This window comes from Sapajus apella, unplaced genomic scaffold, assembly GCF_009761245.1.
Source record: "Sapajus apella isolate SASKATOON/1434 unplaced genomic scaffold, GSC_monkey_1.0 scaffold17, whole genome shotgun sequence".
Classification (NCBI taxonomy): Eukaryota; Metazoa; Chordata; class Mammalia; order Primates; family Cebidae; genus Sapajus; species Sapajus apella.
In genome coordinates, this window is record NW_022436957.1 from 9,748,040 (window position 1) to 9,761,733 (window position 13,694).

At 42.7% G+C, this 13,694-nt stretch overlaps 1 long non-coding RNA gene across 1 annotated transcript; it reads right to left on the reverse strand.

Annotated features, from left to right (window-relative positions):
* Positions 1-2,595: 2,595 nt before the first annotated feature.
* On the reverse strand, positions 2,596-8,345 carry LOC116556675. The gene is made up of 2 exons (XR_004271116.1): positions 7,941-8,345; positions 2,596-2,730 (listed from the first exon to the last, which is right to left on the reverse strand). It is a non-coding gene; the product is annotated as an uncharacterized LOC116556675 (long non-coding RNA).
* Between the last annotated feature and the right edge of the window lie 5,349 nt (positions 8,346-13,694).

The following is a 13,694-nucleotide window of genomic DNA, read 5'->3' on the forward strand; positions in this document are numbered from 1 at the left end:
ACTTGAGCTCATATTGCAAGTGACACAGAAGCAGAAAAGTGACTTGATCTGGCTTATGTTTTGGAATAGGTTCTAGGAAGGCAAAGGCTACTAGGAACTAATCCAGGTGAGAGATGGTGGTGCTCTGGGCTGGGAGGAGGTGGTGGGATGGGAGAAGTGGGGAGAGCCAGCAGGCTTTCTGACAGGTTGGTTGGAGGCATGAAAGAGGAGTTGCTTGAGCACCTGGAAGGGTGCAGTTGCCATTTCTGCCCCACGTCTCACATCTATCTTCTCTCTCCAGTTCCACTGCCACTTCTCCAGGTTAGGCCACATCAGTTCACACTACTGTCATTGCCTTTGAACAGATACTATAAACATATTTTTCTTGAGAAATGGTTTTGTTCAGTCCCAACCTTTGTAAAGACCTTGTGGTTGCTCACAACATCCATGGTTTAGCAGGGAGAAGCCTTCATGAACTGGCCTTTCTCCATGCTTTTATGTCATCACTCTGCTTCATGAACTAATTGTTCTTGCCCAGGGCTTCACTACCGTCTCCCCATCATGATGTATAAAGGATGCTGAGCTGTGAGATATTTGCAAACATTGGCACAGTCACCGTAAGGCCACCATGTTGTCTCCCAGTCAAATGCTTTAATCCACTTTGGCTGTGTATACTTTTTTAAAAAGAAGAGATTATTTCATTCTGTTGGAGTGATGCGGCGTGACCTCCTGGGCTCAGGTGATCCTCCCACATCAGCCTCCTGATGCAGGCATGCACTACCATGCCTGGCTAATTAAAAAAAAAACATGTTTTAAAATTTTTTTTATTTTTTTTTTTAATAGAGATGAGGTCTCACCATGTTGCCAAGGCTGGTCTGGAACTCCTGGCCTCTAGCAATCCTCCCACTTCAGCCTCTCAAACTGCTGGGATTACAGGTGTGAGCCACCATGCCTGGCCTGGATGTATATACTTTAAGAAAGCAAACCATTTTCAAACTTTCCTTACTGTTCTTTTATCATTACATCAAATTACTTACATCTGTGCTACTCAATGTGGCGTGTATAGACCAGCAGCATCACCTGGAAGCTTGATAGAAATACAAGTTCCTGGACCCCACCCTAGACCTACTGAATGAGAGTTTCTGACAGCAGGGTCCAGGAATCTGTTTTAATGAGCTCCTGAGGATATTCTAACACATACTAAAGTTTGAGAAGGAGTGCCTATCACACCTCAAATTGAACATCAGTAGGTCCCCACACCATACTTGAGAACAGCTGATTTAGCCTAGTGGGTGCAACTCTGACTATACAAGAATCATCAGGGGAGCTTTAAAAAACAAAAACCAAACCAGCAATGGTTGGGCCCCCACGACCAGCGATTCTGCTTTAATTGGGCTAGGGTGGGATCCAAGTGATTCTAACACGCAGCCAGGTCTGAGAACCTCGCAAGCTGGCAGATGGATCTCCGTTCTGTTTCCCACACACAGCCATATTTTCTGCCTCATACTGTTCTCTCTTCCTGGAGTGCTCATTCATACCATCTCCATGTTGCCAACTCTATTCCTTATGGAAAGCTGAGCCCAGATTCAACTCCTGCACACATTGGCCCCTGAGCTTCTCCTCCCCTCAGCTCCTGCTGCATCTGAGCTGCACTTTCCTCACTACCCAAATTCTCTTCTACCTTTGTCACATTTGTTACTTTATAAATCTCTTACTACATAAAGTTTGGTGTAATATCCATTTCTGATCTGTTTTATATCTTTTCAGTGACCCAGAAAATGGTGGATGGATGCTTAAAAAATGTTTGTGGTGAAAGAATGGTTCATGTAGCATCAGAGCGTATTCACTTTTTATTGAAATCTCATGGGTGGCTGCTTTGGCGCTTGTGGCCGAATGTGACCCTTACATTGTACTCTGTTAAAATTAGTCCTCATTCCATGAAAAACTGTTCCTCAAACTGTGTCCTATGCAGTATTTGTGGTCAGCATATATTAATACTATTCCATAGAACAAATGTTATTTAATCAGAGAATAAAAATTAAGAAATATTACAAACCACATGATTGCTGCATGTATCAGTCAGGATTCTCTAGAGGGACAGGACTAATAAGATAGATGTATATATGAAAAGGAGTTTATTCAGGAGAATTGACTCACACAATCACAAGGTGAAGTCCCACAACAGGCTGTCTGCAAGCTGAGGAACGAGGAAGCCAGTGGTGGATCAGTTTGAGGTCCAAAACCTCAAAAGTAGGGAAGCTGACAGTGCAGCCTTCAGGCTGTGGCCAAAGGCCTGAGAGCCCCTGGCAAAACACTGGTGTAAGTCCAAGAGTCCAAAAGCTGAAGAACTTGGAGTCCAATGTTTGAGGGCAGGAAGTATCCAGTATGGGAGAAAGACGAAGGCCAGAAGACTCAGCCAGTCTAGTCCTTTCCTGTTCCTCTGCCTGCTTTTATCCTAGCTGTGCTGGCAGCTGATTAGATTGACATTTGTGTCAGTAGACTAGGAGAGGCAGACCCATGAATTGAGGGTGGGTCTGCCTCTCCTAGTCCACTGACACAAATGTCAATCTCCCTTTGGCAACACCCTCACAGACACACCCAGGAACAATACTTTGCATCCTTCAATCCAATCAAGTTGACACTCACTATTAATCTGCACATCACTCTTCAGGTTTTCCTACCATCCCCAGACCACAGAGATTCTTAGTCTTTCTTCTTACTATTACTTTTCTTTCCACAGAGCAGGAATTCCTATAAGATAAAAGTAACCATTTGAAAGTGAACACTTCAGTGGCATCTAGTACGTTACCATGTTGTGTAACTGCTACATCTATCTAGTTCCAAAACATTTTTATCCCCCCAAAAGGAAACTATCTACCCACAAGCAGTCATTCTCCATTTCCACCCAACTCCCAGCCCCTGGCAACTAGTAATCTGCTTTCTGTTTCTATGGATTTGCCTATTCTGGACATTATTTTATTTACTTTTTGAGATGGAGTCTTGCTCTGCCACCCAGGCTGGAGTGTAGTGGTGTGATCTTGGCTCACTACAACTTTTACCTCCCGGGTTCAAGTGATTCTCCTGCCTCAGCCTCCGGAGTACCTGCTATCACAGGTTCTCTGCCACCACGCCTGGCTAATTTTTGTATTTTTAGTAGAGATGGGGTTTCACCATGTTGGCCAGGCTGGTTTTGAACTCCTGACCTCAAGTGATCTGCCCACCGTGGCCTCCCAAAGGGCTGGGATTATAGGTGTGAGCCACTGTGCCCAGCCTGGACATCATTTCATATACATGGAATCATGCAATATGTGGCTTTTTGTGTTTGGCTTCTTTCTCAGAGCATAATGTTTTCCAGGCTTCTCAGTTTCTGTTTACAGCTACTTTTTTTTTTCTACTTATCTCTCATATATTGCTTTTTCTTTTTTTTTTTTTTTCCCCAAAGCTCTACTCTTAGCTTCCTTTCCTTTTAACCTTTGTGGTCTCCCTAAATGGTTTACTCTATTTCTGTAGGATCTAATACTACAAATAGACCCACAATTGCTCCGTGTCTGCTCCTGGCCCAAATTTCTCTCCTGGATCCAGAGCCGTGTATTTAATTGCTCACTGGACCACTCTGGTTCTGTCACCTGCAATTATAGGAAAACCTCCTCTTTGCCTTCTCTCTTCTTGAATTTGCTAGTTTACTCAATGTTGACATTTCCCCCAGTTTCCCAAGTCAGGGGCTCACCTCCCTATCAGGGTGGTAAATTATAGCACAGAGGCAAGCGCTTAGAAAGACCTGAAACCTGTTTGAAGATCAGCACATCTGATAAATCTGCAATGTTTGTCTTGTATGTCCATTATATATAATGGGGACATTAAGACATTTGGAATATTTAAACTGGAAAAGAGAAATCATAGAACCTATTATTTTTAAGGATTTGAAGGCCTACCACATGGATGAGATCTTGTGCTTATGTGTCCACAAGACGGTCCACTATTGCGCATGATATTGAATTGGCTAGCCATTAAACCTCCTTCCAACTCTGTGATTCTCAAAGACAGAAGACAAGGACTAATTTTATATCTGTATTATTTCGTTTTCATGCTACTGACAAATATATATACCCGAGACTGGGCAATTTACAAAAGAAAGAGATTTAAAGTTCCATGTGGCTGGGGAGGTCTTGCAATAATGGCAGAAGGTGAAAGGCCTGTCTCATATGGCAGCAGACTTGTTAGATCTACTCACTATCACAAGAGCAGCACAGGAAAGACCTGCCTCCATGATTCAATTACCTCCAGCTGGGTCCCTCCCACAACACATGGGAATTCAAGATGAGATTTGGGTGAGGACACAGCCAAACCATATCAATATCTATAGTTACATAGGAGCTTGGCAAAGAACTAAATCCTACACTCTAAGCAGTAAAATTCTATAAGCTAGCATGTGGAAAAGAACACAAAAGGCGTGCAGTAGATTACTTGCAAAAAAGGCTGCAATAATTTCTCCCATCCCTGTATGCACATCCTCTGGCAATGTGACTCAAATCTCTTCTCGTTAAGAGGTGGAGTTTATTTTTCCACTCCTCTAATCTGGGCTTGTCCATGTGATCTGCTTTGGGTAATGGGACATCAGCAAATGTGAAGAAAGCAGAGGCTTATACAGTGCTTGCATGCTGTGGCTTGTCCTCTTTTGTTGCCTTTGGGGCCCTTGTGATTATTACTATGTGAACAAACCCAGGCTAGCTTGCTGGAGACATGTGGCCCAGTCACTCCTATTACTTTAGCAGATAACCATAAGACAGCCAGCTCCAAACCCAGATATGTGATTGAGGCCATCCTAGACCAACCAGCCCATGGCTGACCGATCAGCTGACTGCCGCTACAAGAGTGAGCTCAGGTGAGAGAGGCAGAAGACCCACCTAGCTGAGCCCAGCCTAACTAACCAACTCATAGAATGAGGAGTCAATAAATGGTTAAATCACTAAGTATGGGGATGAGTTGTTACATAGCAAAAGCTCACTTACACAAGGGGCAAATTTTCTGATCAAAAGAATCATAAGAGGCCAGGTGCAGTGGCTCATGCCTGAAATCCCAGCACTTTGGGATTGGGGCAGGCAGATCACCTGAGGTTAGGAATTAGAGACCAGCCTGGTCAACATGGCAGAATCCCATCTCTACTAAAAATACAAAATTTAGCTGGGTGTCTTGATGCACACCTGTAATCCCAGCTACTCAGGAGGCTTGAGGCATGAGAATCTCTTGAATCCAGGAGGCAGAGGTTGCAGTGAGCTAAGATCATGCCACTGCACTCCAGCCTGGGCCACAGAACGAGATTCCATATTAAAAAAAAATCATAGAAGTTATGTATTTTAAAAAATCCTAGAGGCAAGAATAAAATAATAGTCATTAATTTTTAAAATTAGGAGAAAATGTAACCTCTATGAAGGAAAATCCACACTTATCTTTTTTTTTTTTTTTTTTTTTGAGATGGAGTCTTGCGCTGTCACTCTGGCTGGAGTGCAGTGGTGCAGTCACGGCTCTCTGCAGCTTGACCTCCCAAACTCAGGTGATTCTCCCACCTCAGACCCCCAAGTAGCTACGACTACAAGTATATGCCACCACACCTGGCAAATTAAATACTTTTTTTTTTGTACAGAGGGGGTGATACGGTTTGGCTTTGTGTCCCAACCCAAATCTCATCTCAAATTGTAATCCCCACATGTCAAGGGAGGGACCTGGTGGGAGGTGATTGGATCATGGGGGCGGTTTCCCCCTTGCTGTTCTTGTGATACTGAATGAGTTCTCACGAGATCTGATGGTTTAAAAGTATCACTTCCCCATTCACGCGTTCTCTCTCTCTTTCTCTCTCCCTCCCTCCCCCCCCCCCCCCCCCTCCCCCCCCCTCTCCCTCCCTCTCCCTCCCTCTCTCTCTCTCTCTCTCTCTCCTGCTCCAACATGATAACGAGGGGCATGCTTCCCCTTTGCCTTCACCACGATTGTAAATTTCCTGAGGCGTCCCCAGGCATGAGAAAATGTGAGTCAATTAAACATCTTTTTAAAAATAAATTGCCCAGTCTCAGGTATGTCTTTATAGCAGTGTGAAAATAGACTAATACAGAGAGCCTCACTATGTTGCCCAGACTGGTCTCAAATTCCTGGGCTCAAGAGTTCCACTTGCCTTGACCTCCCAAAATGTTGGGATTCCAGGCATGAGCCATTGCACCTGGCCTCTTATACTTACTTTGAATCAATTTGTTCATCAGAAAATTGGGGCTCATGCATCATGAGGTGGTTAGGAGAAAACAAATCAGGTAATATGTGTAAGTTATTTAGCACTATAACCTACATTACATGCCTCGTAAAGCCTGAATCTTTCACTTTCCCTTCGGACTTGTCCGTCTGGTGTTGCTGCCAGATTCTATGGCACTCAAAAGAAGAAAAAAGGCGTTGTAAAGTCTTTTTTTAGAAAGATAAAAATATATCTCCTCCCTTTGAAAAGTGGAACAAGAGTAATTGATATAAACACGACTTGCAAAAACTGATAATAAATTTTTGTTTTCATTTTGAAAACCTTTTTATTTTGGAATTATTTTCATATAGAAAAGTTATACAGACAGGGCAGAGTTCCTATATACCCTTACCCAGTTACATTTATTGTTAACATTATATATAACTGTGGTACATGTGTCAAAACCAAGAAATTAACATTGGCACATTCCTATTAAATAAAACTACAGGCTGTAGCTAAATTTTACCAGATTTTCCACTAATATCCTTTTTCTGCTCCAAGATCCTACATTGCTTTTAGTTGTCATGTCCCCTTAGTCTCTTCTGTGACAGTTTCTCAGTCTTTCTTTGGCTTTTGTGACCTTGAGGATTTTTTGACTCATACTGGTCAGGTATTTTGTCAAATATCCCTCAATTTGGGCTTATCTGATATTTTTCTCATGTTTAAATTGGGGTTATGGGTTTTGAGAATCCCTCAGAGGTAAAGTTCCCTTCTCGTCACAACATATCATATCAGGTTGTCCATAACATCAGCAGAACTTACCACTGTTGATGTTGACCTTGATCACTTGGATAATATGGTATCTGCCAAGTTCTTATGAAAGCTGTTATTTTCCCCTTTCTGTACTTTTTTCTTTGGAAGCTTCACTAGTCTAGCCTACATTCAAATTGGGGAGGGAGAGTGAGGCATGATGGCTTACACCTGTAATCTCAGCACTTTGAGAGGCTGAGGCAGGAGGATTGCTTGAGCCCAGGAGTTTGAGATTAACCTGGACGATATAGTGAGGTGCCATCTCTTTAAAAAAATTAGCTGGGCATGGTGGCTTATGCCTGTAGTCTCAGCTACTTGGAAGTGTTGAGGTGGTATAATCGCTTGAGCCCAGGAGGTTGAGGCTCCAGTGAGCCAAGATCACACCACTGTACTCCAGTCTGGGCAACAGAGCAAGACCCTGTCTCTAAAAAAGATGGAGATGGAGAGTCAGTCCTACATCTTGGAGGGGTTAGTATCTATATATTTGGAATTATTCTGTAAGGAGGATTTGTTGCTTCTCTCCATATATTTATTAGTCAATTGTTTATCAGTAGAGACTCAAGTATTTTTATTTCATACTTTGGGTTACAATCCAACACCGTATTATTTATTTTGTTGCTCAGATTGTCCAGTTTGGTCACTTGGAGCTCCTTTGAGAGTGGCTTATGTGCCCCTTTGACATGCTGCCATCCTTTTATTTTGTTTTGAGTATATTAGCTTTGATGTACAACTTGGTTTTCTTCCCCATCTATCCACCAAAATTGCTTTAAGGTCCTTCAGATGGCAGTGGTTTCCAGATTGTCTACTTTTATCTCTAGTTTATCAGACCTCTCTGTAACATTTAATACTGTAAATCTTGTTCCTTCAAATTCTATTTTATTTGAAAAATTTACTATGAAATTCTTAAACAAAAACAAAAGTAGAGAGAATAGCATACTGCATCTCCATGTATCCATCAGTGAGCTTCAGTAATTCTCAACATTTTGCTACTCTGATTTCAACTGCTGCCTTTTCCATGCCCTGTCACTGGATCACTTTAAAGAAAACCCCAGATATCATATCAGCTTAACCTGTAATAGTTCAGTGTCTTTAACAGATAAAAACGTAAAAAAACCCATAAAACAATTATTACACCTAACAAAGTTAATAAGTCTTTAATATCTTTTAACACTCAGTCTATACTCAAATTTCTCCAATGATCTCAAAGTGTTTTAATAATCAATTTGTCCAAATTAGGATTCATACAAGTTCCACACCATATCCTGTAACATCTCCTCGCCCTTGACAGAGTTTTGCTCTGTCACCAGGCTGAGTGCAGTGGTACAATCTGGGCTCACTGCAACCTCTGCCTCCTGGGTTAAAGGGATTCTCCCACCTCAGCCATTCTGACTAGCTGGTACTACAGGTGCGTGCCACCATGCCCAGCTAATTTTTGTATTATTAGTAGAGACGGGGTTTTACCATGTTGGCCAGGCTGGTCTAGAACTCCTGACCTCAGGTGACCCGCCTGCCTTGGCCTCCCAAAGTGCTGGGATTACAGGTGTGAGCCACTGGGATTACATCTGAGCCATCCTAGGCTGGTTCATCACCTGGCCCAAGTCACCAAGCCATGGGATGTCTATTTCTTCAGTGTCTCTGGAATGAGTCCCTTCTTCTCGTTGACTTAGTCTGAGTTCTAAAATTCAGACAAAGAGTGCAAATGCATTATCCAGAAACACACGTTCTCAAGCCCAGCAGGGACTAGACCCTAACCTCATGCTCAGCTCTACATTCAGCTCAGCTCCTGTGCTTTGAATACATGTACCTTCCACTTCCTGTGAATGTGGTTGTTAGAGCCAGATTTCAGCATGCTGGAACAGCTAATGGCAGTGAAGTTGGGAGTCAGAATATCTGGATTTGAAGACCACATTCATCACTTGAAATGAACTTGGTTATGTTAGTTAATTTCTCTGTGCTTCAGTCTCCTCATCTGCAAAATGAGAATAATATTCCTGCAACACATATCTGATATTCCCAAAGCTCTGAAAACTGGAAGGGTTTTTCTTGTTTTAAAATTTGTTTGGCAGCACAACCTGACTTGACTTAATGATTTGATGACAAAACCTGAGCTGGAGGGAATTGAGGATGTTTATGGTGTGTATTTATCCTACTTAGAATATTCTTCTCTTTATAGTCCAGCTATCTTGGTGGCAGGCTACCCTAGCCCACTGGGACAAGTTCTAGTATAAACTGTTTTATTTTTCAAAAGTAAGAAAATATCTACATTCTGAAACACACATAATCTAAGGGTTTTGGAAAACAGGTTTTGTACCTGTAATAGCTACCTCATATGTTTGTCATAGATGGATTGCTAAAGAAATTCGTATTTGTAAAGCAATTAGAAGAGTGTGAGGCTTACAGTAAGCCCTATTTAAGTGTTTGATAAGGTACATATTTCCTGTAACATTTAACCTTAGAAATGAGGTGAAAGATAAACTATTTTGTCAGAACAGAGTTCGATAAATTTAGGGGCCTCCATCAAAGCTGAGTTACTACCATTACTTTTCTGTTCTAAGACAATCAACATTAGACAGATAGAAAAACCCCTTTTGAGTGGCATCAAAACCTCTCCCTACTCAGAACTAACCACTATTCTGAAGTTGGGGTATATGCGAATCTTTTCCATGCATGTTTCTAGATTTTAGTACATACGCATGCATGGTGTGTATTTTTAAAACTTACAGCTAAATGTTTTCATGCTATACCTACACAACCTCCTTTTTCACCCTGACACTACCATTTTCATATGTGTAGTCTCCCTCAGTTCTCTTAAGGGCTCCTGTAGTATGCCATCAGGTGAACATGCCACAGTTTACTTACCCATGTCCTGTAAATGGACACTTAATTTATTTCCAATTGTTTGCTATTATGTGGCAGTGCGCATTCTGTTGTGCACCTCCTTGTGCCCACACGCAAGAGTGTCTCTCGGGCATATACCCGACAGTAGAATTGCTGGGTCATATGTGCCTGTTTTAACTTTACAAGAAAAATGCCACTGTGCTCTTCAACAGGGTGGACCAACCTACACTCCCACAGGAATGTGAGTTCCCATCTCTCTACGTCCTTGCCACATTTGGCATATATATATTTGAGACAGCATCTAGCTCTGTTGTCCAGGCTGGCATGATCTTGGCTCACTGCAACCTCTGCCTCTCTGGTTCAAGCAATTCTCCTGCGTTAGCCTCCCAAGTAGCTGGGACTGAAGGTGCATGCTACCACACCTGGCTAATTTTTTCTTGTATTTGTAGTAGAGATGGGGTTTCACCATGTTGACCAGGGTAGTCTTGAGCTCCTGACCTCAAGAAATTCACCTGCCTTGGACTCCCAAAGTGCTGGCATTACAGGCATGAACCACTGCACCTGGCCAGTATTTTTATTCTTTTTTGACATTTGCCTATCTGAAGGGTATGGAATATCACTCTTATTGTAATCACTCTTATTGTAATTTGTGGTTCTCTGGTTATCACTGAGGTTGAACGTCTTTTCTGCAATGAGGCGACTCTTGGTGGGCTCTTGGACAGCTTCAGGATGGGGGCCAGCTGCCAGGGGAACCAACCACATGATTAGAGGGTTGGAATTTTCAGGCCCGCCCCCCCCCCCCCCCCCCCCCCGCCCCCCCCCGCCCCCTGCAACCTTCAGGGAGTAGAGATGGGCTGGTTGACTTGATCATCAATGGCCAATGATTTAATCAAGCATGACTATGTAACGAAGCCTTCATAAAAAACCCAAAAGAACTGGGTTTGGAGAGCCTCTGGATTGCTGAACATATGGAGGTTTCTGGAGGGCTGTGTGCTCAGAGGCATGCAAGCTCTGCACCCCTTTCCACATACCTTGCCCAACGCATCCCTTTGCTGTTCATCTGTATCTTTTGTACTATCCTTTATTAAACAGGTAAACACAAGTGAATGTTTCTGAGTTCTGTGAACCTTCCTAGGAAATTAATTGAACCCAAAGAGGAGGTCATGGGAACGCAATTTATAGCTATTCAGTCAGAAGTATAGGTGACAACCTACTACCTGTGATTGGCATCTGAAGTTGGGGGCAGTCTTGTGGGACTGGGCTTGTGGGATCTGATGCTACCTCCAGATAGTGTCAGAAATGAATTATAGGACACCCAGTTGGCGGCCCCTGGAGAAATTGCATGCTGTGTGGGGGAACAGCCCCCTGACATCTGGTATCAGAAGTGCTCTGTATTGTATTGAGTGTGAAAGTAGAGAGAAAGAAGTTTGTTTTATATATCAGACATTGGTGCCTCCAACGCAAGTTTCCCTTGGTGGCAAATGTGGCCTTGTTAAAAGGCCATGTGATCCTATCAGTGAAGACATCCACAGATTCTTCTGTGACAGCCAAAGAGCTAGAGACTTTGTTTTTTTTTTTTTTTTTTTTTTTTTTTTTGAGAGAGGGTCTCACTCTGTCATCCAGGCTGGAGTGCAGTGGCATAGTCTCAGCTCACTGCAACCTCTACCTCCAAGGTTCAAGCAATTCTCCTGCCTCAGTCTCCTAAGTAGCTAGGACTACAGGCATGTGCCACCACATCTGGGTAATTTTAGTATTTTTGGTAAAGATGGGGTTTGGCCAGGCTGGTCTCAAACTCCTGACCTCAGGCGATCTGCCTGCTTCAGCCTTTTAAAGTGCAGGGATTGCAGATGTGAGCCACCGTGCCCGGCCTGAGCTAGACACATTTAATTAGCTCTGCATGCCCAGATACTCTCACATACACAGGGACACAGGGAGAACAGCCATCATACTGTCACCAACAGACAGAAGCAAAAGTAGGATTTAGAAGAAAAAAGGGAGAAAAGAAATCCTGAGGGAAGAGACTGTGGTTTAACTGTAATGGAAGAAATTCAAATATGTGTTGGATAAATGAACAAACAAGTCACGTGTGCTTTGTATCACAAATTATGAGACATGTAGGAGGAAGGATGGGCTGGCATGAGGTGTCCAGAAACCAGCGCATCCATTCAGAGAGCTGACAGAGAAACATTTCTCCATATTTGGAAATTTTATACCCAAGACTCCCACTGGCACTTTTTAGCAATTTTTAAAGACAGGGAATAAACGTGTCAACATTTATTGAGTATTTACTGTGTAGCCAGCACTGTTTTACAGGCACTACTCAACGTGGTTCTCACAATGACCCCACGAGAGAGTTATTAACACTCATTTCAAGGATAAGGAAGGAACTAGAAGCACTGAGAGGTGAAGCCTTAGGTCACAAAACCAGTAGGGGTGACACCAGCACGGTGATTTTTTTTTTTTTAGGGGAAGGTCTAAGAGTCCTTTGTGAAGGGAAACATTTCACTTTCAAATGCCTAAGCTCCTGCTGCAATTCCAGACATTGGTTTATACTTGCATCTTAGTCACAGTTATTAGTTAGGCATATGAATTTAAAATGAAAGGGAGAAATACTAAAGATTTGAAATTTTAGTTATGTGTCACCTCAAGGGAAAGTTAATTATCATTTCTGTCTGCAACACCTACACACAAACTGCGACTCCAGTAATAAAATGAGAGCTTGGAAAAATAAGCACCTAGAGCTGATGAAAAGAATGCATTTGTCTCAGGGCAGAGGCTGAATATGAAGCCAACTGTTCTTAGAGAGAAACATGTCAATACTAAATCTTTTCACCAGTCTTTGATGGATGTGCTAATCTTCTCAGGTCAACATGGGCTCACCCTGGCAATGTACTGTAATAACTTATTTAAAAGGCAGCTGGCTTTTATAAATGACCTGCTCCATCAGCTTTTAGATTTCATTTTCAGAAATGTATTCCTTTATCAAATCAATATTTGCTGTATATAGTAAGAACTCAACTGTGCATTTTCTACAACAGAGGAGACTGCAGAAGTGACCAGGTTTGGGAATTACTGTTCTTTGCTCTTAATTCTGTATGACATATAAGCTCTGTAGAGATAATGAGATAACAAGAATAAAAATGTCAGGGAGGTGATTTTCATTCCATGAGAGCTGCAGTTGGCAAACTACTATCAGTAAACCAAACCTGGCCTGCAGCCTTTTTTTTTTTTTCTTTTTTTTTGAGATAGAGTCTTGCTCTGTTGCCAGGGTGGAGTGCAGTGGCGTGATCTTGGCTCACTGCAACCTCTGCCTCCTGGGTTCATGTGATTACCTGGCCTCAGCCTCCCAAGTAGCTGGAACTAGAGGCACATGCCACCATGCCCGGCCAATTTCTTGTATTTTAGTAGAGACAGGGTTTCACAATGTTGGCCAGGATGGTCTCGATCTCCTGACCTTGTGATCCTTGGCCTCCCAAAGTGCTGGGATTATAGGCGTGAGCCACCATGCCTGGCCACCTGTTTTTATAAATAAAGTTTTATTAGAACACAGCCACACCCATTTGTTTACTTACTGTCTACAGCTGCTTTCATGCTTCAAGGGCAGAGTTGAGTAGTCACAACAGTGACCATGTGGCCTGCAATGCCAAAGACATTCACTCTCTGGCCCTTTACAGAATATGCATCCCTTTCCACTAGAGGAAGTGGTATTTGTCTCACTACACACTTGGCTCATTTTTAGAGGGGGCTAACAGAGCTAGAGTCAGAGAGGACATCTGGTGTTTTAAAGGCATTTGTGTAGTTCAGACAGGTTAAAGACAAGAAAAGATTAAAAGGCAAAACATCAGGCAGTATC